We start from the raw sequence: 26,356 nt of genomic DNA, 5'->3' as shown, positions 1-26,356 counted from the left end.
CCCATTATTTACCAAGGATGAACGTACATTGACACATCATAATCATCCAAACTCCATAGTTTACCTTAAGGTTCATTTCTTGGTGTTGTACATTCTATGCATTTTGACAAATGTATAATAACATATACCCATTAATTTAATATCATAGGGAGTATTTTCACTGCCCTAAAAATCCTTCGTGCTCTGCCTATTCATCTCTCTCTTTTTCCTCACCCTTGCCAACTGCTGATCTTTTTATCGTCTCCATAGTTTTGCCTTTTCCAGAATGTAATATAGTTGAAATCACACAGTATGTAACCTTTTCAGATTGGCATCTTTTACTTAGTAATATGCATCTAAGTTTCATCCATATCTTTTCATGGCTTGATAGCTCATTTCTTTTTTGCACTAAATAACATTCCATTGTCTGGATGTACCACTCACTGAAAGACTTCTTGGTTGCTTCCATGTTTGGGCAATTATGAATAAAGTTGCTGTAAATATCTGTGTGCAGGTTTTTTGTGTAGACATGTTTTCAGCTCCTTTGGGTAAATACCAAAGAGTGTGATTGCTGGATCATATAGTAAGAGTAGGTTTAGTTTTGTAAGAAACCTCCAAACTGTGTTCCAAAGTGGCTGTATTATTTTGCATTCCTACCAGCAATGAACGAGAGCTCGTGTTGCTCCAAATTTTTGCCAGCATTTGGTTTTGCCAGTGTTCTGAATTTTGGCCATTGTAATAGGTGCATAAATGCATATATATATATATATATATATATACATATATATTTTTCACACTCTTTTATGGTCAGTTAATTATCTCGCTCAGAAAATCTTATATATGAGTGTGTATACATATATATGTATATGAAAATTCGCTGGTTTATGAGAACCCATTAAGACGTCAAAACTCTATCTCAATTCAAATAGTAGTTTTGTACAATATTACATGCCCTCTAGTTTACGACATGCTACAAAAAGAAAGTAAGGGAGATTGTAGAAGAAATATCTAATATAGGGTGCTCAGAAAAATAAATGTAAGCCCAAAAAGTTAAATGACACTTCTTAGGGACATCAAGAGTTGAGATGAGAGTTAAAGGAGGGAGTGGTAGAACTTTATTCTTCTATTAAGAACATTAAATTCACAAAATAAACTCATAAGAGAAATACAAGTATATCTAATACCATTATCCTAATAAGGATTACAAGAAAAAATTCAAGTTTATGTCAGTGCTAACGTTGAGTCTTTCAATTAACCTTCTCCAAAATACCTAATTATGACTAACTTAAGTGGTCTTAAGTCTTGTGGCTAATTTTTAGCTACAGTTGAATAGAAACTGAGCCTCTGATATACATAAATAGAACAAGCCCAGGGAGAATTTGGCAACATGCTCTTTGCATCGATAACGAGTTGATTGATTAGGCTAAAAATGACAAATATTTATAAAGCAAATTTTAAGTAGAAAATGTTTAGTTTGAAAATTCTTTTAAACATTGTATCATTAGAATATGAAAGACAATTACTATCCTGTCACTGGAGAACATTTTATTTAATTTTAAACTAAAAACGCTTAAGAAAAATAAAACATTTGATTCATTAGCTACAGGATCTAGAGTTTGATATTGTATGAAGGGTGTGTTCATACCAATTTTGATATCCACCATTATCATGACTTACACACTTCATAGATACTTGTCAACTCATTTCAAAGTGCCTTCAAATGAAGAGAAGGAATTACAATGCCTAGCCAATCCTGCTTGGCAATCTTCAGATATGCCTTTATATACATGGACTCTAAAGGAGAAATACATTTTAAGCACAGCTGGGTTGTGATGAACATATCGTGGCATGACTCTGAAAGTATAAACTGTGGAACTGAGTCTCAAAATTCTTTTTACTGTGGTTTGCATAAACATTTCACATCCACATCATTGAAAACCTTTGCTTCAAATATGCTAATGAAAGATTAACCCATGGAATTGGGATGTATGAGAAATTATCTAATGCATGCCCTTACAATAACTTTTTAACTAATATAATTCCCCAGAGTAATACACTATAGTAGTACAGTCATGACTCAATGAAATACCTCAGTATAACACATATTATTCAGTATAGTTTGATACTCAAGCACCATGTTTAAAAATCTTTCTCTCTGCAGAAGTTTCCATATTCGTTTACTTAGGCAGCCATATTCTAATCTACAGTACTGAGTTTTTATTTCTACTTCAATATAAGATAAAAGATTCAGCTGTGTCCAGAAACAGGATTTTAAAAAGTGACAATTCTCTAGCCTTCATCTCAAGAAGAAAACAAAAATAGCCCAAAATATGACAACATGTCCTGCAGGGTTATTAATGAAGTTTTGTCTGGGAGCCAGTTGAGGTGATAGAGTATAGTCATGTGGACAAAAAACTAGTAATTTTTTTAAACAAGGAAGACTAGTTAAGAAATAACTAGTCGTGTCTCTCTTAGTACAGTTAATAGATGAGTTAGCGTAACTAAGAAAAACAGTATATCCAAGTTTAAAAAAACATTCTCACTCTTTTAAATTAAGCCATTCTAATGAAGTAGACCAGACGATATAGTAAAGGAACCATAGTTAGGAACAGATGGAAAGATTACTCTTGTTGAGCAACTTACTAGGCATCAATATCCAAAAATATCAACTCTACTTAAGAAAATCTCATAGTTTCTTTTTTCCAGAGGTACAGTAAGATCATTTGAAATTTTGTACTTTCTTCTATGCTAAATTAAGTTTGTTTTTTTCATGTCAGGACTGACTATATACCATAACATAAGTAATCATTTCCATAGATTCCTAGGTGATGCACATCTGGCCCATATTTGCTGATGATGATCATGTTTATATGTTACCTCCAGACTGGACCTGGCATATGCCTATGTAGTAATTTTGGCTATTCTGATGGCTGCTACCACCAAATGGAATATATGCTGTTTCAGATCAATTGTTAAGACATCTGAAAGCATCAGATGAATGATAATCTGGTCCAATCTGTGATGCTTAGAAATATTCATTAATAACATTTCTTTGAGTCTATATTTAGAAACAGTATACATGGTATTTTCCATGAATACTAATCCTTAAATATCTAAGGTGGTTTAACCTAATAGAATGATTGAAAGGACTTTCTTGCACTTGCTGGTAGATGTTTATTTGGCTGTATTGAAGGGACCAATAGATTCCTCCAAATACTCTGAAACATTATTAGCCTAAAAGATAGATAACTGACCCTCAAGAGGGGGGAGAAGAGCCACCTTATTTCCCTGACAATTGTATCCAAATGTAATGTTCTCCCTTGTTATGTAAAATGATTTCCTAGGACCCAAAGCATATCAGATAACAGAACGTAATTTTTATTACGTGTAATATAAAGTATGAGAATTACTGCCATAAAGTAATGAAAATTACTTCCCAACTAGTGAAATATTGACTTTAAAAATTGTCTTAGAGATAAGAAGTAGGATTTTCAAAATTATTGTGCATTCATTGTATGGAAAGTGATATAATATCCTAATGCCACACATTTTTCAGTCTTTAATTTATGTAAAAATCATTTTATGAGCCATAAATTTTCAAACAGAACTGAAGTAATTTTGCAGAAAATTTTAAGCTGTTTAAAATGAAAATTACTATAAGCTCACTTGCAAAGGCAACAAGTACTGGCAAAAAATAGTAAAGAAAAATGTCCAAAACAAAACAAAGACAAAATTGAATAAGTGACAAAAAGAGCATAAAGTATAAATTCCAATAACAAAACCTGAAGATATTGGAAAGAAATGAAAAGGAGGCTTAAAATTAAAACTTAAAAGAAAGAAGGCTGGCAAAATAAGGTTACAATTCATGGGACACAAACCCAACAAATAGTTAAAAGAAGAAAATTGTGATGAATATAAGTAAAAATTATCCCATTTAACTAACATTTATAACATTACTACTCTTATGTATCTGATGTTGATTCTGACAAAAAGTAAATCACAGATTTGACAAAGGAGCAATGGGCACATATTGATATGTTTAAAGTCTCTAAGATTTCTTCCATTGTTTTATATGTCTTACTGCAAATTAGGAAATAATCTGCTTAGTAAAACTTTTAAAGTATTTTTATATTATGCACAAATTCTCTTAAACATTTTATAGAAAAGAGTTCAGGTAGTTTCCACAAAACACATTCTCTCTGACAGCTCCAAATGGCCACACATTACCCAGGGGTGGTTAACGCCCCTTTGTGCTTATTGAACTTGTTCCTATAAACTCTTCAATCCCTCCAACCCAATTAATGGGACGAAATGCCTAAATAAACAAGAAAGGGAAGACCTTTAAAAGTTCTACTACCCCTAATAAAAGGACTTCATTTTGAACGTTTGCAGCTTCGAGTTGACACTTTACTATGACTGACAGTATAGACATCCCCCCTCCATTTCTGTGCCCCCAGTAATGACACCCACCTCACCAAGCTTTGAGAGTTTTCATACATTGGCAGTTAAAGTCATTTGGCCTTTGGCCTTGTGCCTTCAGGGGTTAGAGGCATTTATTTAAGAGGAAAGATTAAATTAACCGTAGCTAGACCAAAGAATAACTAAAAGAAATAAAAAGCAAAAAGATAAAGGAATGAGGAAGCACATTAGATGGTAAAATGAGGAAGTCATTAAGCAAATGAAACCTTAGATTGAATAATTGGCAAAGTTTCCTGGAACAAAAGAGCTCTTAACTCTGAAGTACTGTTGTTCTGTGACCAGAGTGACTGAGCTGCCCTTGGGTCGGGCAACACTAGATTGGCAGCCTGCGGCAAGCCTTGCTGGACTAACAATCCAAGTCAGACCAAGGAAATTCCTTTAATGCTTAACATCTAGCTGTGTTTGTGGGAACATGAAATCAGTATTATTTCTTTCTCACTCTCAAAAAGTGCAAAATACTCTGGGTAACTCTACCAACAATCACTCTTCATAGTCCGCTGGGTAGAAATTTTTGTTATACATTTCAGACTCATCTAGATCAAAGCATCTATAGGGCAGGAGTCTTCCGGTCCTTAATGCCTGTTATGGTGTCTGACACAGTGAATGTGAATGATGCATGAATATGTCTGGTAATAAAATTATGCTAGGTCAAATTATTCTGAAGTAATCACTAGATATTTTATAATTTCTGATTCTAGATCCTTCTGATTTCATTGCCCATGTTTCTGAAAGAATGATTCAGAGGGAATTGTGATCATTCATAAATGTTTATTGCTTATTAGATACCAGAGTTTCACTGTATCTCACCATCCATAATGTTTTCCTTGTCGTGCAAAATTTAATAAGATACAGAGATGTTCGTTTTCATCTCCAAGCCCATTGTGATGCCACTTTTCAAGTTCTGTGTTGAACACTAAAGTGCCCTTAATAAATGAGTCCAGATGGAGCGTGTATGTGAGACGCGTTAGGTAAGTGTGTGAGATGTAGACCACAAATATCTTTATACACAATCACTTCATAAGACGCCACATGGCCTGGAGTAATTTTCCAAAGCAGAATCTAAATAACATTGTTCATTTGCTAATGGTCTAAATATCATAATTAGGAGATGTTGCTGCTATAGAACTCTAATTACTGATAAAAAGGAACTTTCAGCATGACCCTCTCCCATTTAAAGAAAATGATCATTATACCTAACTCTAGCCTTTCAACCCTTTGATCATTCCAATAAAGCATTTTGGAAAATGCCAAACACATTGCCTGGTTTACAATTGCTGTTCTAACTGGGAACTAATGATTTATGTCTTTTTCAAATGTCATACATTTGGAATCATTACCAGGTGAGAATAAAAATAGCAAAAAGTGGATGTCTTGGAAACCATGAGACACATGCTTACTAAGGTTATAACTAGCCACTGTACCACTTCTCTCTTTCACTTCATCTCGTGCCAGACACATTGCAAAGCAAGCCAAAAGTAAGTTTAATCTAGTCAAGTTCAATTGCAGCAGTATGGTTTCATGTACCTTAGCATTCATCAGACCCATTGGATCTCCCTGCAAACACACATATCTGTACATCTCTACATAACACCAAGTCTGAGCTAGCTTTATGATGTGAGCTGCATACATGATGTGATATGGAGAGTCTCTCTGTTTAAAAAAATATATCCCTGATTGTCTATTACAATTACCAAAAGTCCATTACCAGAATTTTGTTATAGACTCTGATGTGTCCCCAGTGAAAACTCAAATATCCTTAAAAGGAAAAGCATGGTAACCTATATTAGCTAAAATCTTGCTTGCCTTGAGAGCAAGGTGTGAGCAAGTCTTCTGGTTACAGTAGAAATAGGATCTTGGAACCATGAATGGTCATTCACTCCTTCACTTAGAAAATAAGCATTGACTGGGCACCTATTTTATTCTAAGCAATAATATAATTTAGGGCATAGAGATGCATGTGTATGATGTCTGTATTCAAAGAGCTTAGAGTTCACTGGAGGTGACAGGCAAGACATAAGGCAATCAAAGTAGGGAAAGTACAATGATAGAAAAAGGAAACTATGGAAGCATGTGGGAGGGGAACCTAAACTGGGCTGGGTTGAGAGGAGACAGTGTGGAAGCTTGCTTGAGGAGACCATATATAAGCTAAACTCTAAAGGTGTCACCCTTCAATAGGGCCTTACAAAGTTAACTATGTTTTCATATTATATTAATGAAAAAATAGGGCACTTACCTTCCTTGACTCATAGTCAGTCAAGAATAACTTTGTGACTTCTTGGCTATAACAGTAGTTTTAGTATTAGAATTGCAACATGCCCCATGAACCGAATATTAATCAGCAGACTTGTACCACTTTCTCACCTGGTCTCTCTGGAAACTGAGCAAATACCTTGTCCTTTTTGTATCTTAGTTGCCTCATATGTGAAATGTGCAGTTGGCATCCCCAAACCTAATTTGTTTAGGGCATCTTCCCTGCCCAGGTTGAGGCTAGGGTTGGTATTGTGTCCAAGGTTCTGAGACAACAGACAGGATCCCCTCCTTCCCACCTTCAAAAGAATAAGTAAAAGGTATGTGCGTGTTCCTGAACAAATTTTGCTTATGTCACCACTTTGTAAAATAACAAATCTCTGACCTTAGAAAGTAGCTCTTTATGTTTACCATCACATTTAAAGTTTTTCTCTAGAAACTTATTTTTCTTAGAACATTACCTAAGGAAAAAGGAAAAAATACATTAGACCCTATATTTGATTTTTGTAACAGAACACAATTTAGTTAAAATCATGAAATAGAATGTAGTTACCAGGCTTCTTTAAATTTTTTTCAGCAGGCTTTCATTAATTTAGGAAAATTTTTAATCTTTTGTTGAAGTATAGCTTTATTGAAGTATTATTGATGTTATTGATATACAATATTACATAAGTTACAGGTGTACAACATAGTGAGCCACAATTTTGAAAGGTTATACTCCATTTATAGTTATTATAAAATATTGGCTATATTCCCTGTGTTGTAAAATATATCCTTGTGCTTATTTTGTACATAATAGTTTTGTACCTCTTGCTCCCCTACCCCTATGTTTCCCCTCACCCCTTCCCTCTTCCCACTAGTTGGTAACCACTAGTTTGTTCTCTATATCTGTGAGTCTGGTTCTTTTTTTTTTTTAACATCTTTATTGGGCTATAATTGCTTTACAATGGTATGTTAGTTTCTGCTTTATAACAAAGTGAATCAGTTATACATATACATATGTTCCCATATCACTTCCCTCTTGCGTCTCCCTCCCTCCCACCCTCCCTATCCCACCCCTCTAGGAGGTCACAAAGCACTGAGCTGATCTCCCTGTGCTATGCGTCTGCTTCCGACTAGCTATCTATTTTACGTTTGGTAGTGTATGTATGTCCATGCCACTCTCTCGTTTTGTCACAGGTTACCCTTCCCCCTCCCCATATCCTCAAGTCCATTCTCTAGTAGGCCTGTGTCTTTTTTCCTGTCTTACCCCTAGGTTCTTCATGACATTTTTTTTTCTTAGATTCCATATATATGTATTAGCATACGGTATTTGTTTTTCTCTTTCTGACTTACTTCACTCTGTATGACAGACTGTAGGTCAATCCACCTGATTACAAATAGCGCAATTTCGTTTCTTTTTATGGCTGAGTAATATTCTATTGTATATATGTGCCACATCTTCTTTATCCATTCATCCGATGATGGACACTTAGGTTGTTTGCATCTCCTGGCTATTGTAAATAGAGCTGCAATGAACATTTTGGTACATGACTCTTTTTTTTTTTTTTTCTTGCGATATGTGGGCCTCTCACTGTTGTGGCCTCTTCAGGTGCAGAGCACAGGTCCGGACACACAGGCCCAGCAGCCACGGCCCACGGACCCAGCTGCTCCGTGGCATGTGGGATCCTCCCGGACCGGGGCACGAACCCATGTCCCCTGCATCGGCAGGCGGACTCTCAACCACTGCACCACCAGGGAATCCCCATGACTCTCTTTGAATCATGGTTTTCTCAGGGTATATGCCCAGTAGTGGGATTGCTGGGTCATATGGTAGTACTATTTGCAGTTTTTTAAGGAACCTCCATACTGTTCTCCATAGTGGCTGTAGCAATTCACATTCCCACCAGCAGTGCAAGAGTGTTTCCTTTTCTCCACACCCTCTCCGGCATTTATTGTTTCTAGATTTTTTGATGATGGCTATTCTGACTGGTGTGAGATGATATCTCATTGTAGTTTTGATTTGCATTTCTCTAATGATTAGTGATGTTGAGCGTTCTTTCATGTGTTTGTTGGCAATCTATATATCTTCTTTGGAGAAATGTCTATTTAGCTCTTCTGCCCATTTTTGGTTTGAGTTGTTTGTTTTTTTGTTGTTGAGCTGCATGAGCTGCTTATAAATTTTGGAGATTAATCCTTTGACAGTTGCTTCATTTGCAAATATTTTCTCCCATTCTGAGGGTTGTCTTTTGGTCTTGTTTATGGTTTCCTTTGCTGTGCAAAAGCTTTGAAGTTTCATTAGGTCCCATATGTTTATTTTTGTTTTTATTTCCATTTCTCTAGGAGGTGGGTCAAAAAGGATCTTGCTGTGAATTATGTCATAAAGTGTTCTGCCTATGTTTTCCTCTAAGAGTTTGATAGTTTCTGGCCTTACATTTAAGTCTTTAATCCATTTTGAGCTTATTTTTGTGTATGGTGTTAGGGAGTGATCTAATCTCATACTTCTACATGTACCTGTCCAGTTTTCCCAGCACCACTTATTGAAGAGGCTGTCCTTTCTCCACTGTACACTCCTGCCTCCTTTATCAAAGATAAGTTCACCATATGTGCGTGTGGCAATCTCTGGGCTTTCTATCCTGTTCCATTGATCTATCATTCTGATTTGGATTCCTTTTATTTCCTTTTCTTCTCTGATTGCTGTGGCTCAAACTTCCAAAACTATGTTGAAAAAGAGTAGTGAGAATGGGCAACCTTGTCTTCTTCCTGCTCTTAGTGGGAATGGTTTCAATTTTTCACCATTGAGGATGATGTTGGCTGTAGGTTTGTCATAGATGGTCTTTATTATGTTGAGGAAAGTTCCCTCTATGTCTACTTTCTGCAGGGTTTTTATCATAAATGGGTGTTGAATTTTGTCAAAAGCTTTCTCTGCATCTATTGAGATGATCATATGGTTTTTCTCCTTCAATTTGTTAATATGGTGTATCACGTTGATTGATTTGCATATATTGAAGAATCCTTGCATTCCTGGAATAAACCCCACTTGATCATGGTGTATGATCCTTTTAATGTGCTGTTGGATTCTGTTTGCTAGTATTTTGTTGTGGATTTTTGCATCTATGTTCATCAGTGATATTGACCTGTAGTTTTCTTTCTTTGTGACATCTTTGTCTGGTTTTGGTATCAGGGTGATGGTGGCCTTGTAGAATGAGTTTGGGAGTGTTCCTCCCTCTGCTATATTTTGAAAGAGTTTGAGAAGGATAGGTGTTAGCTCTTCTCTAAATGTTTGATTGAATTCACCTGTGAAGCCATCTGGTCCTGGGCTTTTGTTTGTTGGAAGATTTTTAATCACAGTTTCAATTTCAATGCTTGGGATTGGTCTGTTCATATTTTCTCTTTCTTCCTGATTCAGTCTTGGCAGGTTGTGCATTTCTAAGAATTTGTCCATCTCTTCCAGGTTGTCCATTTTTTCCAGGTTGTCCATTTTATTGACATAGAGTTGCTTGTAGTGATCTCTCATGATCTTTTGTATTTTGCAGTGTCTGTTGTTACTTCTCCTTTTTCATTTCTAATTCTATTGATTTGAGTCTACTCCCTTTCTTTCTTGATGTGTCTGGCTACTGGTTTATCAATTTTGTTTATCTTCTCAAAGAACTAGCTCTTAGTTTTATTGATCTTTGCTATCATTTCCTTCATTTCTTTTTCATTTATTTCTGATCTGATTTTTATGATTTCTTTCCTTCTGCTAACTTTGGGGTTTTTTGTTCTTCTTTCTCTAAATTGCTTTAGGTGCAAGGTTTAGGTTGGTTATTCGAGATGTTTCCTGTTGCTTAAGATAGGATTGTATTGCTATAAACTTCCCTCTTAGAACTGCTTTTCCTACATCCCATAGGTTTTGAGTCGTTGTGTCTCCATTGTCATTTGTTTCTAGGTATTTTTTGATTTCCTCTTTGATTTCTTCAGTGATCACTTCATTATTAAGTAGTGTATTGTTTAGCCTCCATGTATTTGTATTTTTTACAGATCTTTTCCTGTAATTGATATCTAGTCTCATAGTGTTGTGGTCGGAAAAGATACTTGATACAATTTCAATTTTCTTAAATTTGCCAAGGCTTGATTTGTGACCCAAGATATGATCTATCCTGGAGAATGTTCCATGGGCACTTGAAATAAATGTGTATTCTGTTGTTTTTGGATGGAATGTCCTATAAATATCAATTAAGTCCATCTTGTTTAATGTATCATTTAAGGCTTGTGTTTCCCTATTTATTTTCATTTTGGATGATCTGTCCATTGGTGAAAGTGGGGTGTTAAAGTCCCCTACTATGAATGTGTTACTGTTGATTTCTCCTTTTATGGTATTTACCCTATGTATTGATGTGCTCCTATGTTGGGTGCATAAATATTTACAATTGTTATATCTCCTTCTTAGATTGATCCCTTGATCATTTTGCAGTGTCCTTCTTTGCCTCTTGTAACAGTCTTTATTTTAAAGTCTGTTTTGTCTGATATGAGAATGGCTACTCCAGCTTTCTTTTGATTTCCATTTGCATGGAATATCTTTTTCCATCCCCTCCTTTTCAGTCTGTATGTGTCCCTAGGTCTGAAGTGGGTCTGTTGTAGACAGCATATATATGGGTCTTGTTTTTGTATCCATTCAGCCAATCTGTGTCTTTTGGTGGGAGCCTTTAATCCATTTACATTTAGGGTAATTATCAATATGTATATACCTATTACCATTTTCTTAATTGTTTTGGGTTTGTTATTGTAGGTCTTTTCCTTCTCTTGTGTTTCTTGCCTAGAGAAGATCCTTTAGCATTTGTTGTAAAGCTGGTTTGGTGGTGCTGAACTCTCTCAGCTTTTGCTTCTCTGTAAAGGTTTTAATTTCTCCATCAAATCTGAATGAGATCCTTGCTGGGTAGAGTAATCTTGGTTGTAGGTTTTTCTCCTTCATCACTTTAAATATGTCCTGCCATTTCCTTCTGGCTTGCAGAGTTTCTGCTGAAAGATCAGCTGTTAACCTTATGGGGATTCCCTTGTGTGTTATTTGTTGTTTTTCCCTTGCTGCTTTTAATATGTTATCTTTGTGTTTAATTTTTGATAGTTTGACGAATATGTGTCTTGGCATGTTTCTCCTTGGATTTATCCTGTATGGGAACCTCTGTGCTTCCCGGACTTGAATAACTATTTCCTTTCCCATATTAGGGCAGTTTTCAACTATAATCTCTTCAAATATTTTCTCCATCCCTTTCTTTTTCTCTTCTTCTTCTGGGACCCCTATAATTCGAATGTTGCTGTGTTTAATGTTGTTCCAGCGGTCTCTGAGACTGTCCTCAGTTCTTTTCATTCTTTTTTCTCTGCTCTGCAGTAGTTATTTTCACTATTTTATCTTCCAGGTCATTTATCCATTCTTCTGCCTCATTGATCCCTTCTAGAATATTTTTAATTTCATTTATTGTGCTGTTCATCGTTGCTTGTTTCCTCTTTAGTTCTTCTAGGTCCTTGTTAAATATTTCTTGCATTTTCTGTCTTCTATTTCCAAGATTTTGGATCATCTTTACTATCATTATTCTGAATTCTTTTTCAGGTAGACTGCCTATTTCTTCTTCATTTGTTAGGTCTGGTGGGTTTTTTTTGTTTGTTTTCTGTTTTTTGTTTTTTTGCGGTACACAGGCCTCTCATTGTTGTGGCCTCTCCCATTGCGGAGCACAGGCTCTGGGAGCACAGGCTCTGGATTCACAGGCTCAGTGGCCATGGCTCACAGGCCCAGCTGCTCCATGGCATGTGGGATCTTCCCAGTCTGGGGCACGAACCCATGTCCCCTGCATCGGCAGGCGGACTCTCAATCACTGCGCCACCAGGGAAGCCCTGGTCTCCTGGGTTTTTATCTTGCTCCTTCATCTGCTGTGTGTTTTTCTGTCTTCTCATTTTGCTTATCTTACTTTATTTGGGGTGTCCTTTATGCAGGCTGCAGGTTCTTAGTTTCCGTTGTTTTTGCTGTCTGCCCCCAGTGGCTAAGTTTGGTTCAGTGGGGTGTGTAGCTTTCCTGGTGGAGGGGACTAATGCCTGTGTTCTGGTGGGTGAGGCTGAATCTTGTCTTTCTGGTGGGCAGGTCCACATATGGTGGTGTGATTTGGGGTGTCTGTGGCCTTATTATGAGTTTAGGCAGCCTCTCTGCTAATGGATGGTGTTGTGTTCCTGTCTTGCTAGTTGGTTGGCATAGGGTGTCCAGTACTGTAGCTTGCTGGTTGGTGAGTGAAGCTGGGTCTTGGTGTTGAGATGGAGATCTCTGGGAGATATTCACTGTTTGATATTACGTGGAGCTGGGTGGTTTCTTGTGGACCAGTGTCCTGAAGTAGGCTCTTCTGCGTCAGAGGCACAGCACTGACTCCTGGCTGTAGCACCAAGAGCCTTTCATCCACAGGGTGTAATGTTGCCTGTGACACCATCAAAACCAATGTGAATCGTGTGCTCAAAATCTGAAGGAAGAGAAATCTCTGGCTGTTCCTTCTCCTGCCTTTTTCTTTTTTTTTTTCCTTTTTGCTGCTTCATCTAGCTTCACTTGCTCATTGGGTACCATGTGCAGAAGCCCTGCACCAAGCCCTTCAGACCAGAGCTCCTAGTGGGAAACGGCTGGTCCCGACACTGCAGCTCCACAGCACCATGGGCAGAAGATCAGGCAGGACACTGCATTCAAGATGGCAGTGATGGGCCTGGTTCTTTTTTTTAATATTCACTAATTGTGTTTTTTAGATTCCACATATAAGTTATGTCGTATAGTATTTGTCTTTCTCTGTCTGATTTATTTCACTTAACATAATACCCTCCAAGTCTATACATGTTGCTGCAAATGGCAAAATTCCATTCTTTTTTATTGCTGAGTAGTATTCCATTGTATATATACAACATCTCCTTTATCCATTCATCTGTTGATGGACACATAAGTTGCTTCCATATCTTGGCAATTGTAAATAATGCTGCTATGAACATTCCACAGTGGCTGCACCTATTTACATTCTCACCAACAGTGTACGAGTATTCCCTTTTCTCCACATCCTCACCAACATTTGTTATTTGTGTTCTTTTTGATGATACTTAGGTGATAGGTGTAGGCAAAGGCAGATTTCCTATAAGTTAGTTAAGAAGGGCAAATTAAAATTATAACAGCCATAGTATTCTTCATCAATTGTTCTTTTTTAAAGCATAATATATATTTCATACCAATATAAAAATATTTGTTATTTAATAATTACAATGATCACAAAATGGTGAACAACACAATTTGTGAACTAGTTTTCCAGATCACTGAATTTGGAAATAATGTTCCTACAAAGAACTTCTTTTCATCATTAACTGTCACCTCACAATGCCTAATTCTATTCTGACTCTGGGAGAAAGGAATAAGACTTAGAATTAATGGTAGTAACCTTGAATGAATTTTGTTATGGAGCCGTGGGGAAAGTGTCTGGGTGGTTGTCTAGGTTGCTTTCCCCCAGGTTTAGATTTCTGAAGCAATCTAAAATCTTTCAATAGAGGAAGAGTTAAGTAAATTATATATATATATATATATATATATATATATATATATATATACATAAAATGAAACATTACTCAGTTCTCAAAAAATGAGGCAGGTATATGTGTACAGCTAACAGAAAGCTATCTAAAAGTAAGTGTAAAATTATTTTTAAAAGATCCCAAACATTGGTTAGAATATGTGCCTAATTATATAAATTTTTAAAGATTTAATTAGGAAATGTAATTGCGTGTGTGCGTGTGTGTGTGTGTGTGTGTGTGCACTTCTGAGGGATATAACTGAACATCAGGATGGGAGGGAGGCTAACTTTATATTCTATCCATATTTTATGGTTTGACTACTAAAATTATAAAATAATTTTGATAGTTTGATGATTTTGTCAATACATAAATTATTTTTTAATAATTAAAATTGTATAATTGTATTACAGTTAATATTGTATAATAATTATGTTGGAAACTAAGAAAATACTGATATATTTCATAATTTGGGGAACAAAAGTAAGGCAATTTTTTTCAAAGTATGTTTTATAGAAACAGTCTTGGAGATGCTGTTAAAACAATGACAAAAACAGTCATAATGAAACTACAACAGAAAAGTGTTCTTTAGTCAAAATAATCAGAACCACCTTGAACTCTACCTCAGACAGCAATAATGAGTATTCACATGTGCAAGCCTCTTAAAAATCTTGCAAACAAGAAATTTTACTGGTTTTAACCAAGCGTTTCCTTTTTTTTCTTTTTGTATTACCAGTCTCCTCAGATATAATCATATTTTGAAATAAAATGCAATGTTTTAATATATGGTACTAAGGAAAAGAACGTATGTGAGCAGAGAGAATAAACTCAAAAAACTTTGTGACTGTTTGCTTTATTTTTGTATTTTTAAAATTTTTTTACCAGTCTAAATATATATATTTTGAATTTTTGAATTTTATTTATATTTTTATACAGCAGGTTCTTATTAGTTATCCATTTTATATATATTAGTGTATACATGTCAACCCCAATCTCCCAATTCATCCCACCACCACCACCCCACCACTTTCCCCCTTTGGTGTCCATATGTTTGTTCTCTACATCTGTGTCTCAATTTCTGCCCTGCAAACCGGTTTAACCAAGCATTTTCCAAACACATTTATTCAGGTAATTTTTTTGTGTTTCACTTATCACCTATTAATATCTCACAAAACATACTTGTAGCATCCTTTTAGAACTGTACCAGAAACAATGTGATCATTTTAGCTGTTTGAGAATGGGACTGAAACAGTTGATCCAGACTCACTTGGCTGCCAGCTGGAGAAATTCCAGGAGGCTGGCATCTTGGCCACACTCCTGGGTGCCATGGTCCTTCCCTCTGTCTCTGGGAAGTTACGTAATACTGAGAGGCATGCTGCCCTCATTTAGAGGGCACGCACACTGCTGCTGGGATTTGTCTGAGATCCATGAGAAAGAGAGCAGCTCCAGAACTTTATTTTCTTTGGTACTGAGCCAAAGCCAAGAAACTCTTGGCAGAGAAGACTTTTTTTCTCAGAAACTGGGCAAAATTCATATTTGAACACTTCAAGTGGCAGAATCCTGTTGATTCCTTTGCAGAGGGGCTACCCCTGGACTTGTTCTTGGTGGCATTGTTTGCTTATGCAGGTGCTATTAGAACTGGAGAGTCACCGTATCACTGGCCTGGGTTGTTCCTGCTCCAGCGTTTGGGAGAGAAATGCAATTGGCACACAGGGAGAACTTGGAGGATGAAAATGTCTTCCACATAGTTGCTAGAAGGGTAAGGGTTTGCCAATTCTTTTCGTTTGGCTGCTTCATTTTGGGAGCAAAAAACACTTGTGTATTTTCTAATGATAATCTAATAAAACTAGAAATCACCAATAAAAGGTAAAGTATTAGAAATTAAGATACACTCAGGAATAATCACTGAATCAAAGAGAAACTGAAAATAAAACTTACCTATGAGACATACAAAAGCTGGACTTATGAGAGAAGTTATAACCTAAATGCCTAAATTATTGCAGAAGTATGGGAAGTAAATTTGAACAGTAAATACATAAATGTCTGCATAAAAGGCAGGTGTGGTTTTTTTATTGTTGTTCTATGAGGTTTTCCCTCATAAGTGAATCATTTTATATTTGAGTTCTTATAAAACCTCTCAAATAGTCTATCAGGCTCTCAGTAGTTTTGAAAATCAATGATCTATTTGAGGAAGACATATTAGCCTTAAATGACAGCCCTCAGTGCTAGTTTGGGATGATTATAATAAAGTTTACCTGACAGAATTTGTTAAAGAAGGTAGTAAGGAAATTGAAGGTGGATTTAGTGATTATCCCTGAGTAAATGATTTTATGGTTATATGTTTGGGATTTTATGAGAAACATGGATCTTAAAAATTATTTGGAATAAAAATATATGGTCACAGTTTAGAGATTATGCAAATTCATTTTGGAATAGATTGGAACGAATGAGAAAAACTGTCTTATGTCATGCAAATAAGATTGAAGTGTGTTAGGAAATTCAGCTGTGATTTCAAAAAATGCTGCATCTTAAACAACTTAGATGATGTGAAGGTTATGTGCATTAGAAACAAGTACTCAATGATTCACAAAGTGGAACCAGTGGCAAAAATTACAATAATTTCGAAGATGCATTTAACAAGTTTGAATACAATTGTTTCAAAAATGTGAGAGAAGAGTTTCCCCCACTACATGTAAGAAGCTTGGAAATTGCTACTCCACCTTAATAACAAGTAAAAAGCTGAGCAAACTGGAAAATCAACAACTTACTTAGATCTGTAAGGGTAGTGAGTTCATAAGGTAAACCGTGGTGCCCCAAATTGCAGAGGCAGACAGGTAAGCACAGAAAATCACAGCAGCAACCCCCATGGGTACCAGGGCTGGGGCAGGGAACCTGAACTGATGATTGATAATCACTGAACTGCTGTAACAGGATTAAGATTATTTGGTGAAAAATAAATCAAGGAATTAAATATAAATTTTCATAGGTATAAGACACTGATAACACCAAGTAGGAGCAAGCAGTTATATAAAATATCCAAGTGGAAATACTGAGAATGAAAAATAAAATTGTTTAAATAAAGAGCTCATCAGAGAAGATGAATAGCCAAGTAATGAATTAGTGGGTTCGAATTTCAGATTGAATAACTGCCAGAAAGCACCAAAATTAATAAAGAATTGAAAATGGTAAGTGCTAAAAAATTAAAGTGTCAATAACTTTATAATAGAATTTCTGAAAAATAAGTATAAACAGAGAATATAGATTATTTAAATATAATCACCAAGAATTTCTTAAGTAAGGATATCTGAGAAATTAAAGGATGGTTCAATATTGGGTAATTTTTAATGTTATTCATTATTTTCATGGGTCAAAAGGAAAGTAATGTTCTTTCAACTGATTTAGAGAAAGAAATAGAAATATTCTACCATTTATTTATTATTTGAAACACTTATAAAACTAGAAATAAAAACTTAACTTAGTAAAAGCCATATACACAAACCTCTATAATACTTAATGAATAAACTTGATAAAATCAAAAGCAGTATTCAGTCAAGGATGTTCAGTATCATTATTATTTAACACTATCCATAAGAAAATAAAAAAAGAGAGATGTAAGAATTAAAAGGGAAGAAATAAAACTATTATTGTTTGTAGATTATATAAACATCCACATAGAAAACATCACAAAATCAACAGATACTCAAAACTTACTCAACTAATAATATAACAGTTTTACAAAACAACAGAACTATATTATCTATTAAGAAGTCTTAAAATGCATAAGATCTATATAGATAAAAAGTTTAAAAACTGTCTTGAAGAACATCATAAAAAGAGTTAAAATAAATAAATATACCCCTTTCACTGATGGACTGACTTAACACTATCGATTCACAATCTTGTAAACTTACAAGTTATTGGTAGCTATAATATCCATAGAGCTCCAGGAAATCATATAGAAAACTATTTTAAAAATAGCAAAATTAGTACAATCAAATTGATTATAAAACTAATGTAATAAAAAAATACTATTACAGGAATGGACAAGTATGTAGTCAAACAGAATAGAGAAACCTGAAACCAGTAATGGGATACAGATAAGTCATATATATATATAGTGTTTGGTTTGGAACAATTGGCATTCATTTAATTCTAAGAAAAATGATGGTTTATGTAAAAAAAATGGCATTAACACAATTCATTAACTATTTGGGGGGTAAAACTAGATTACATCATGTATAAAAATAAATTCCAGGTTTTTAGTAATGGTGAAATGTCATTTATACCAAGCCTTCCACTGAAAAAAAGAAACGAGAATAGCTAGGCAAATAATAATTATAATCTGTTTAAAAACATTAAAAAATACCAAAAAAGAATACTAGAGAATGCAGCATTCCAAGAAAAAAACAAAAAAGCAATTGAAGGTACTCAATATTTTCCCTCTGTTCCCTAAATACTTCTCATTCCAGCTTCTTACTTAAGGAGAAAGACCTGCATGTACACTAATAGTTCTCTTGTGCTCTGAGAGAAGTTGACAGGTGTAAAATGCATATTGTAGAAAGGACGTTTTTAAAAGGAACCATAAATAAACCCCAGAAAAAATAAAAGAAAAATAATAAAAATTAATAGGAGAAATTCATAAAATAGCAAAAGCTATTTTAAACTAAAGAGAGTCAAGAAAACCAAGTTATTTTTCTTTGGAAAAACTAGTAAATTTCTTGCAGAATTAATATAGAAAAAAAAGAGAGAAGGCACAAATAACAATACCAAGATTGAAAAAACAATTACTATATGTACATATTATTCATAGTATACGTATTATCCTACAGATATTTAATAGTTCATAAGAGAATCTTATAAAAATTTTTGCCAATAAATTTGCAAATGTAGATGATCTAGAAAGATACAACACATCAAAACTAAAATAAGAATAGAAAATGTTAATATTCCTTTATCTAATACAGATATTGAATCTGTAAATAAAACCTTGTCTGTAGAAAACTACAGGTTCTGGTAGATTCAATGGGGTATTCTAACAAGTGTTTAAGGAAGAAGAAAGCCAGTTTTACACAAACTTTTTTAGACATGAAAGTAACAGATAACACTTAAAGCATCAGGTATTGTTAAAACTTATTAAGAACACTAAAGCTATTACCAAAAAGAAATATATATATATATGTATATATATATACATATATATATTATATATATATATAGTTTTTTCTCTTTCGTGAAGAGAAAGGCAAAAAATCTTCATGAAAACATTAGTAAATTAAATCTAGTATTATATAAAAATGATAATTTATCTCAACACAGTTGAAAGTATCCCAGGAATAAAGGCCTAAGTTAACACTTGAAAATTACTAAGTACTATTCATTACATTAATAGACTAAAATAAATATAACATATGTTCCTCTCTACCAATTTAGAAAATGCATTTGACATGATTTGGCATTTCATGTATGATTAAAAACAAAACCACTTTGTAAACTAGAAATAGAAAGGCACTTACTTAATAAAGTAATAAAAGGTATAACTTTTTAACTATTAAAAGGTATTGATAAAGTCTATAGCAAAAATCATACATGATGGCAGAACTGGAGGAATCAGACTCCTTGACTTCAGACTATACTACAAAGCTACAGTAATCAAGACAATATGGTACAGGCACAAAAACAGAAATATAGATCAATGGAACAGGATAGAAAGCCCAGAGATAAACCCATGCACCTATGGTCAACTAATCTATGACAAAGGAGGCAAGGATATACAATGGAGAAAAGACAGTCACTTCAATAAGTGGTTCTGGGAAAACTGGACAGCTACATGTAAAAGGATGAAATTAGAACACTCCCTAACACCATACACAAAAATAAACTCAAAATGGATTAAATACCTAAATGTAAGACCGGGCACTATAAAACTCTTAGAGGAAAACACAGGAAAAACACTCTTTGAAATAAATCACAGCAAGATCTTTTTTGACCCACCTCCTAGAGTAATGGAAATAAAAACAAAAATGAACAAATGGGACCCAATGAAACTTAAAAGCTTTTTCACAGCAAAGGAAACTATAAACAAGACCAAAAGACAACCCTCCGAATAGGAGAAAATATTTGCAAACAAATGGACAAAGGATTAATCTCCAAAATATATAAACAGCTCATGCAGCTCAATATTAAAGAAACAAACAACCCAATCAAAAAATGGGCAGAAGACCTAAATAGACATTTCTCCAGAGAAGACATACAGATGGTCAATAGGCACATGAAAAGCTGCTCAACATCACTAATTATTAGAGAAATGCAAATCAAAACTACAATGAGGTATCACCTCACACCAGTTAGAGTGGGTATCATCAGAAAATCTACAAACAGCAAATGCTGGAGAGGGTGTGGAGAAAAGGGAACCCTCTTGCACTGTTGGTGGGAATGTAAATTGATACAGCCACTATGGAGAACAGTATGGAGGTTCCTTAAAAAACTAAAAATAGCATAACCATATGACCCAGCAATCCCACTACTGGGCATATACTCAGAGAGAGCCACAATTCAAAAAGACACTTGAACCCCAATGTTCATAGCAGCATTATTTACAATAGCCAGGTCATGGAAGCAATCTAAATGCCCATGGACAGATGAATGGATTAAGAAGATGTGGTACATATATACAATGGACTATTACTCAGCCATAAAAAGGAATGAAATTGGGTCATTTGTAGAGATGTGAGTGGACCTAGAGACTGTCATACAGAGTGAAGTAAGTCAGAAAGAAAACCAAATATCATATATTAACGCATATATGTGGAATCTAGAAAAATGGTACAGATGAACTGGTTTGCAAGGCAGAAATAGAGACACAGATGTAGAGAACAAATGTATTGACACTAAGGGGGAAAGCGGGGTGGTGGGGTGGTGGTGGGATGAACTGGGAGATTGGGATTGACATATATACACTAATATGTATAAAATAGATAACTAATAAGAACCTGCTGTATAAAAAATAAAATAAAATGCAAAAAAAAATCATACATGATGGAATATTGAAAAGTTTCCCTTTTATATGTAGAATGGGCTTAGATAGTTCAAAAAAAGCAGGAAAAAATAAGATACATGGCTTGGAAAGGAAGAAATAAAACTGTTATTATTAGTTATAAAAATCCCTGTGAAGTCCAGAAATGAATTAGAAGGATTAAAATGTGAGTTTAGTTGCATTGCTGGAACAGTGTCAGTATTAAAATATCAATTATATTTCTATATGCCAGAAACAAATAGCAATAAAAATTCTAAAGCTATATTTTACTGTAGCAAAAAAAACAAATCAATTACATAGAAATTGAGAGAAATTAAAGAAATAAATCATTGTACTGTCCTTCTGGATAGTGTCATATTTCCAAATTGACTTTTTTAATGCAATTTCACTAAAGTTTGAGAAATTTTTGGCATTGCGTGGAAACTGAGAAACTAATTTTATTTAAAATGTATATGGTCATGAAAAGTACTCATAATAGCAAAGACAATATTAAGGAGCAAAAGAAGGAATATTAATTCTACTAGTTATTTAGACTAATAGGTAAATGGCTACAGTTATTAAAACAGTGAGGTATTAACACAGGATTGACAAATAGACGCAAAGAGATTCAAAACAGACCCACCCCAAGGGGCTGCCCCACCATGTAGGGAGAACAAGATGGTCTTTCAATAAATAGGCAATTTGGACAACTGCATGGGAGAAAAAAACAAAGCTTTACTCTCATCTCTTACCATATGTACTATTAACTCCAGATAGTTTGAAGATCTAAATGTGAAATGCAAGACAATAACATTTTTGGGAAATAATATAAGAGCCATCAGTGGAGTAGAGGAAGAATTCTTAAACATGACACACAAAAATACTAACCATAACTGAAAAGCATGATATATTGGACAATATTAAAACTGAGTTACTTAATTTGCATCAAATGGCACTTTTAGAATAATAAAAAGGCAACAGAGTGGAAAAAGAAGATATTTTTGACATGTAACCAATCAAGACCTCATATCTAACATGTACCACAATGTTCACTGCAGCACTATTTACAATAACCAGGACATGGAAACAGCCTAAATGTCCATTGACAGAAAAATGGATAAAGAAGATGTGGCACATATATACAATGGAATATTACTCAGCCATAAAAAGGAACAAAGCTGAGTTATTTGTAGTGAGGTGGATGGACCTATAGTCTGTCATACAGAGTGAAGTAAGTCAGAAAGATAAAAACAAATACTGTATGCTAACACATATATATGGAATCTAAAAAAATGGTACTGATGAACCTAGTGGTAGGGCAGGAATAAAGATGCAGACGTGAGAACGGACTTGAGGACACAGCAGAGGAAGGGGTGGCTGGAACGCAGTGAGAGAGTAGCATTGACATGCATACAGTACCAAATGTAAAATGGATGGCTGGTGGGAAGCTGCTGATAGCATGGGGAGATCAGCTCTGTGCTTTGTGACCACCTAGAGGGGTGGGGTAGAGAGGGTGGGAGGGAGGCTCAAGATAGAGAGGAATGGTGATATGTGTGTGCATGCAGCTGATTCACTTTGTTATATGGCAGAAACTAACCTGACATTGTGAAGCAATTATACTCCAATAAAGATGTATAAAAAATAAAACTAAACAAAAAAGACCTCATATGTAAATATTTAAAGAATGTTTACAATTCAATAAAAAACAAACCAATAGAACAATGTACAATTGGCTTCAAAATAGAGAAGAAAACCAATAACCGATAAACTTATGAAAAAGTGCTTGAAATCTTAAGGAATCCGAGAAATACATATTAAATTCAAAATAAGATATTACTACATGTCCTTCAGAATGTCTAAAATTGAAAGACAAACAATACCAAGTACTGACTATCATAGATAATGATACTAATTCATAAAAGAGATATTCCAAAAGGTCAGAAAAGCATAAAATATTTCTCAACTTTACTGATTGGAAGATACAAATTGAATGATCCAAGTGTAAATTATAAGATCATTTTGGATATTATCACACACACATGATGGAATAACCATACTATAGAAATAATGTAGCTATGAAAACAAATGTGTTAATACATCAACTATATTGACCTGAAATGTTGCTAGGGACACCTAGTCCAATTAAAAAGAAAATTGCAGAGTTATGGTTTTGGTTTAAAAAATGTTCAAGTGCAACAGGAACAAAAAAATCAAAATGCATATACATATAAATATTCATAAGTATTTATGAGCAGGGGAAAATATGTGGATGAAAGCACATCAGGCTGTTAGCATGTTTCCTAGGGCAACGGATGTAGAGATTTCAGAGAAGGAAGAAATAGTTAACCTTTTCTTTATATGTCTTGTATTATTTCCCAAATTAATATGAGTATGTAGTACTTCTGTATTTTTAAAACAATGTAATAAAAGATAAATAAAAATAAAACATAGAACAATAAAAATTAAGATGACTAAAAAATTTAAGCTGAACAAAACAGCTACAATGTTCATGTTCTGGCAAAACATCTTATGACCAAAAAATTCACTGAGAACCAAAATTTCACTTAGAATTAAACTCTCAAGAAGCAGAATTTTTCTAGATTCTATGGCGGATATGATAAAAAGCAAGGATGCCTTGGGATAGTTTTCTTTGTTTGTTTTTTGTGAATCACTGGGGCCTTTATACATGACTAAAGTAGACATTTGGAATTGATAGATTTCGTTTTCTAGAAAAAACATGGCATATTTTGAAGAACTCTTCATAGTTGTTGAGTCTTTTTGATGATGGTTTTATTCTATTTGGAATGCTCAGTGCTGTGTCTCCTTCACATTTTTATAGTTATTTATTTATTTTTATTTATTTATTTATTATTTTTTTTTTTTTGCGGTACGCGGGCTCTCACTGTTGTGGCCTCTCCAGTTGCGGAGCACATGCTCCGGACGAGCAGGCTCAGCGGTCATGGCTCACGGGCCCAGCCCCTCCGCAGCATGTGGGATCCTCCTGGACCGGGGCACGAACCCGTGTCCCTTGCATCGGCAGGCGGACTCTCAACCACTGCGCCACCAGGGAAGCCCTATAGTTATTTTTTTAATAAACATCTTTAAGCACTTTCTTAATCTTTCTCAATTCTTGCTGGCCTGACCAGAAAGATAGCACTATTTTTGAAAGTGTGAAATTAAGCACTTGCTTAAGGAGCTGCATTTTGATGATCATTTCTTTTTCTTACATCAAAACAGTGCTGGCCTGAGGAATCACATGAATGCTTTTGTCTTTCAATTTAAATAAAAGTAACCATTACAGATAGCATCAATGGCATTTTCTCAGTTTTGAAAAAGGTGTACTATGCACGTTATTTATACCTACTTAATGTAGCAAGACAGTAAATCGTAAATTAGATCCATATTATCGCTGGGTTTTTAAATATTTGTTTAGTCTTTGGACCACTAAAAGACACACATACAGACCTAGGGTGATGTTCAATTTCTTCATATGGCCAACTATATGTAAAAGAAATTTCTAGGAAACGATATGAATTTGCATTTCTTGGATGACTTTTAATAAACTACTTTTTAACATCTGTATGTTAAGAGTTAGTAACTGTTATATGTTTCAGTGCTTTAACTCATCTAAACATGTGTTTCAGAAAGTGGTCTGCATAATAACTTAATTGATATTCAGCAAATGAAGTATCCTTAGCTTTGTTTTCTTTCTGCTTGATTTTCATTAGTATTATTATTATTGTTATTATTATTAACTCAAAGTTTGATGGCAAGAAGCAACTTTTCATTGGTTGAAATATTTATTAACAGTGGAGAAGTTACCATAAAAATGTTATTTTACTTACAGTTTGCTCTCTTTTCTTAGAGTTAGTTAACAATCTTCAGAACTGTTAATATGTTTGACTTTTCCTTAGAGAATTGATTTTAATAATCCATTGTCATTAATAGATTTTAAATAAATATACATATATACTTCCTTGCTTCAAATTATTGACAGATTTGGACTCAACAATCAAACTCATTTGCAAAAGTGTTATTTAGGTTAATAATTCACATTATGGTAACAAAATAAAGCCAAAACTATACAGTAACTGTACAGTAAAAAAGCTCCTTGACATAGGTCCTGGCAGTGATTTTTCAGATTTGACACCAAAAGCAAAAGCAACAGAAGCCAAAATAAAAAAGTGGCACTACATCAAACTAAAAAGCTTCTGCACAGCAAAAGAAACTATGAACAAAACAAAAAGAGAACCTGCCAAATGGGAGAAAATATTTGCAAATCATGTATCTTCTGATAAGGGATTAATAGCCAAAATATAGAAACATAACAGAAGAGTGGATCCCAGGCTGGGGCGAGTTCGGAAATAGGGAGAATTTGCTAAAAGGGTACAAACTTTCAGTTACAAGACAGATAAGGTCTGAGGATCTAATGTAAAACATGACTATAGCTGATAACACCGTATTATGTAATTGTAATTTGCTAAGTGAGTAGAACGTAACTGTTCTCACACTAAAAAGTTAAGAAAGACAAAACAAAAAAACCCTCAAAGCTTCAAAATTTTTTTTAAAAAATTCACAAACCTTCCATTGGCCTCATTGTTGTTTTTCTCTTATGTCTTTCTACTATTATATCTATTTGTAACATATATTTTGGTAGATGTTATTTTCCCCTATATGGACAAATTTTAGCTCTTTTTTTTTTTTAACATCTTTATTGGGGTATAATTGCTTTACAATGGTGTGTTAGTTTCTGCTTTGTAACAAAGTGGATCAGTTATACATATACATATGTTCCCATATCTCTTCCCTCTTGCGTCTCCCTCCCTCCCACCCTCCCTATCCCACCCCTCCAGATGGTCACAAAGCACCGAGCTGATATCCCTGTGCTATGCGGCTGCTTCCCACTAGCTATCTACCTTACGTTTGGTAGTGTATATATGTCCATGCCTCTCTCTCGCTTTGTCACAGCTCACCCTTCCCCCTCCCCATATCCTCAAGTCCGTTCTCCAGTAGGTCGTGTCTTTATTCCTGTCTTACCCCTAAGTTCTTCATGACATTTTTTTTCTTAAATTCCATATATATCTGTTAGCATACGGTATTTGTCTTTCT

Source organism: Phocoena sinus, chromosome 3, assembly GCF_008692025.1.
Source record: "Phocoena sinus isolate mPhoSin1 chromosome 3, mPhoSin1.pri, whole genome shotgun sequence".
Taxonomy (NCBI): Eukaryota; Metazoa; Chordata; class Mammalia; order Artiodactyla; family Phocoenidae; genus Phocoena; species Phocoena sinus.
Note: the sequence above shows the minus strand (reverse complement) of the source record.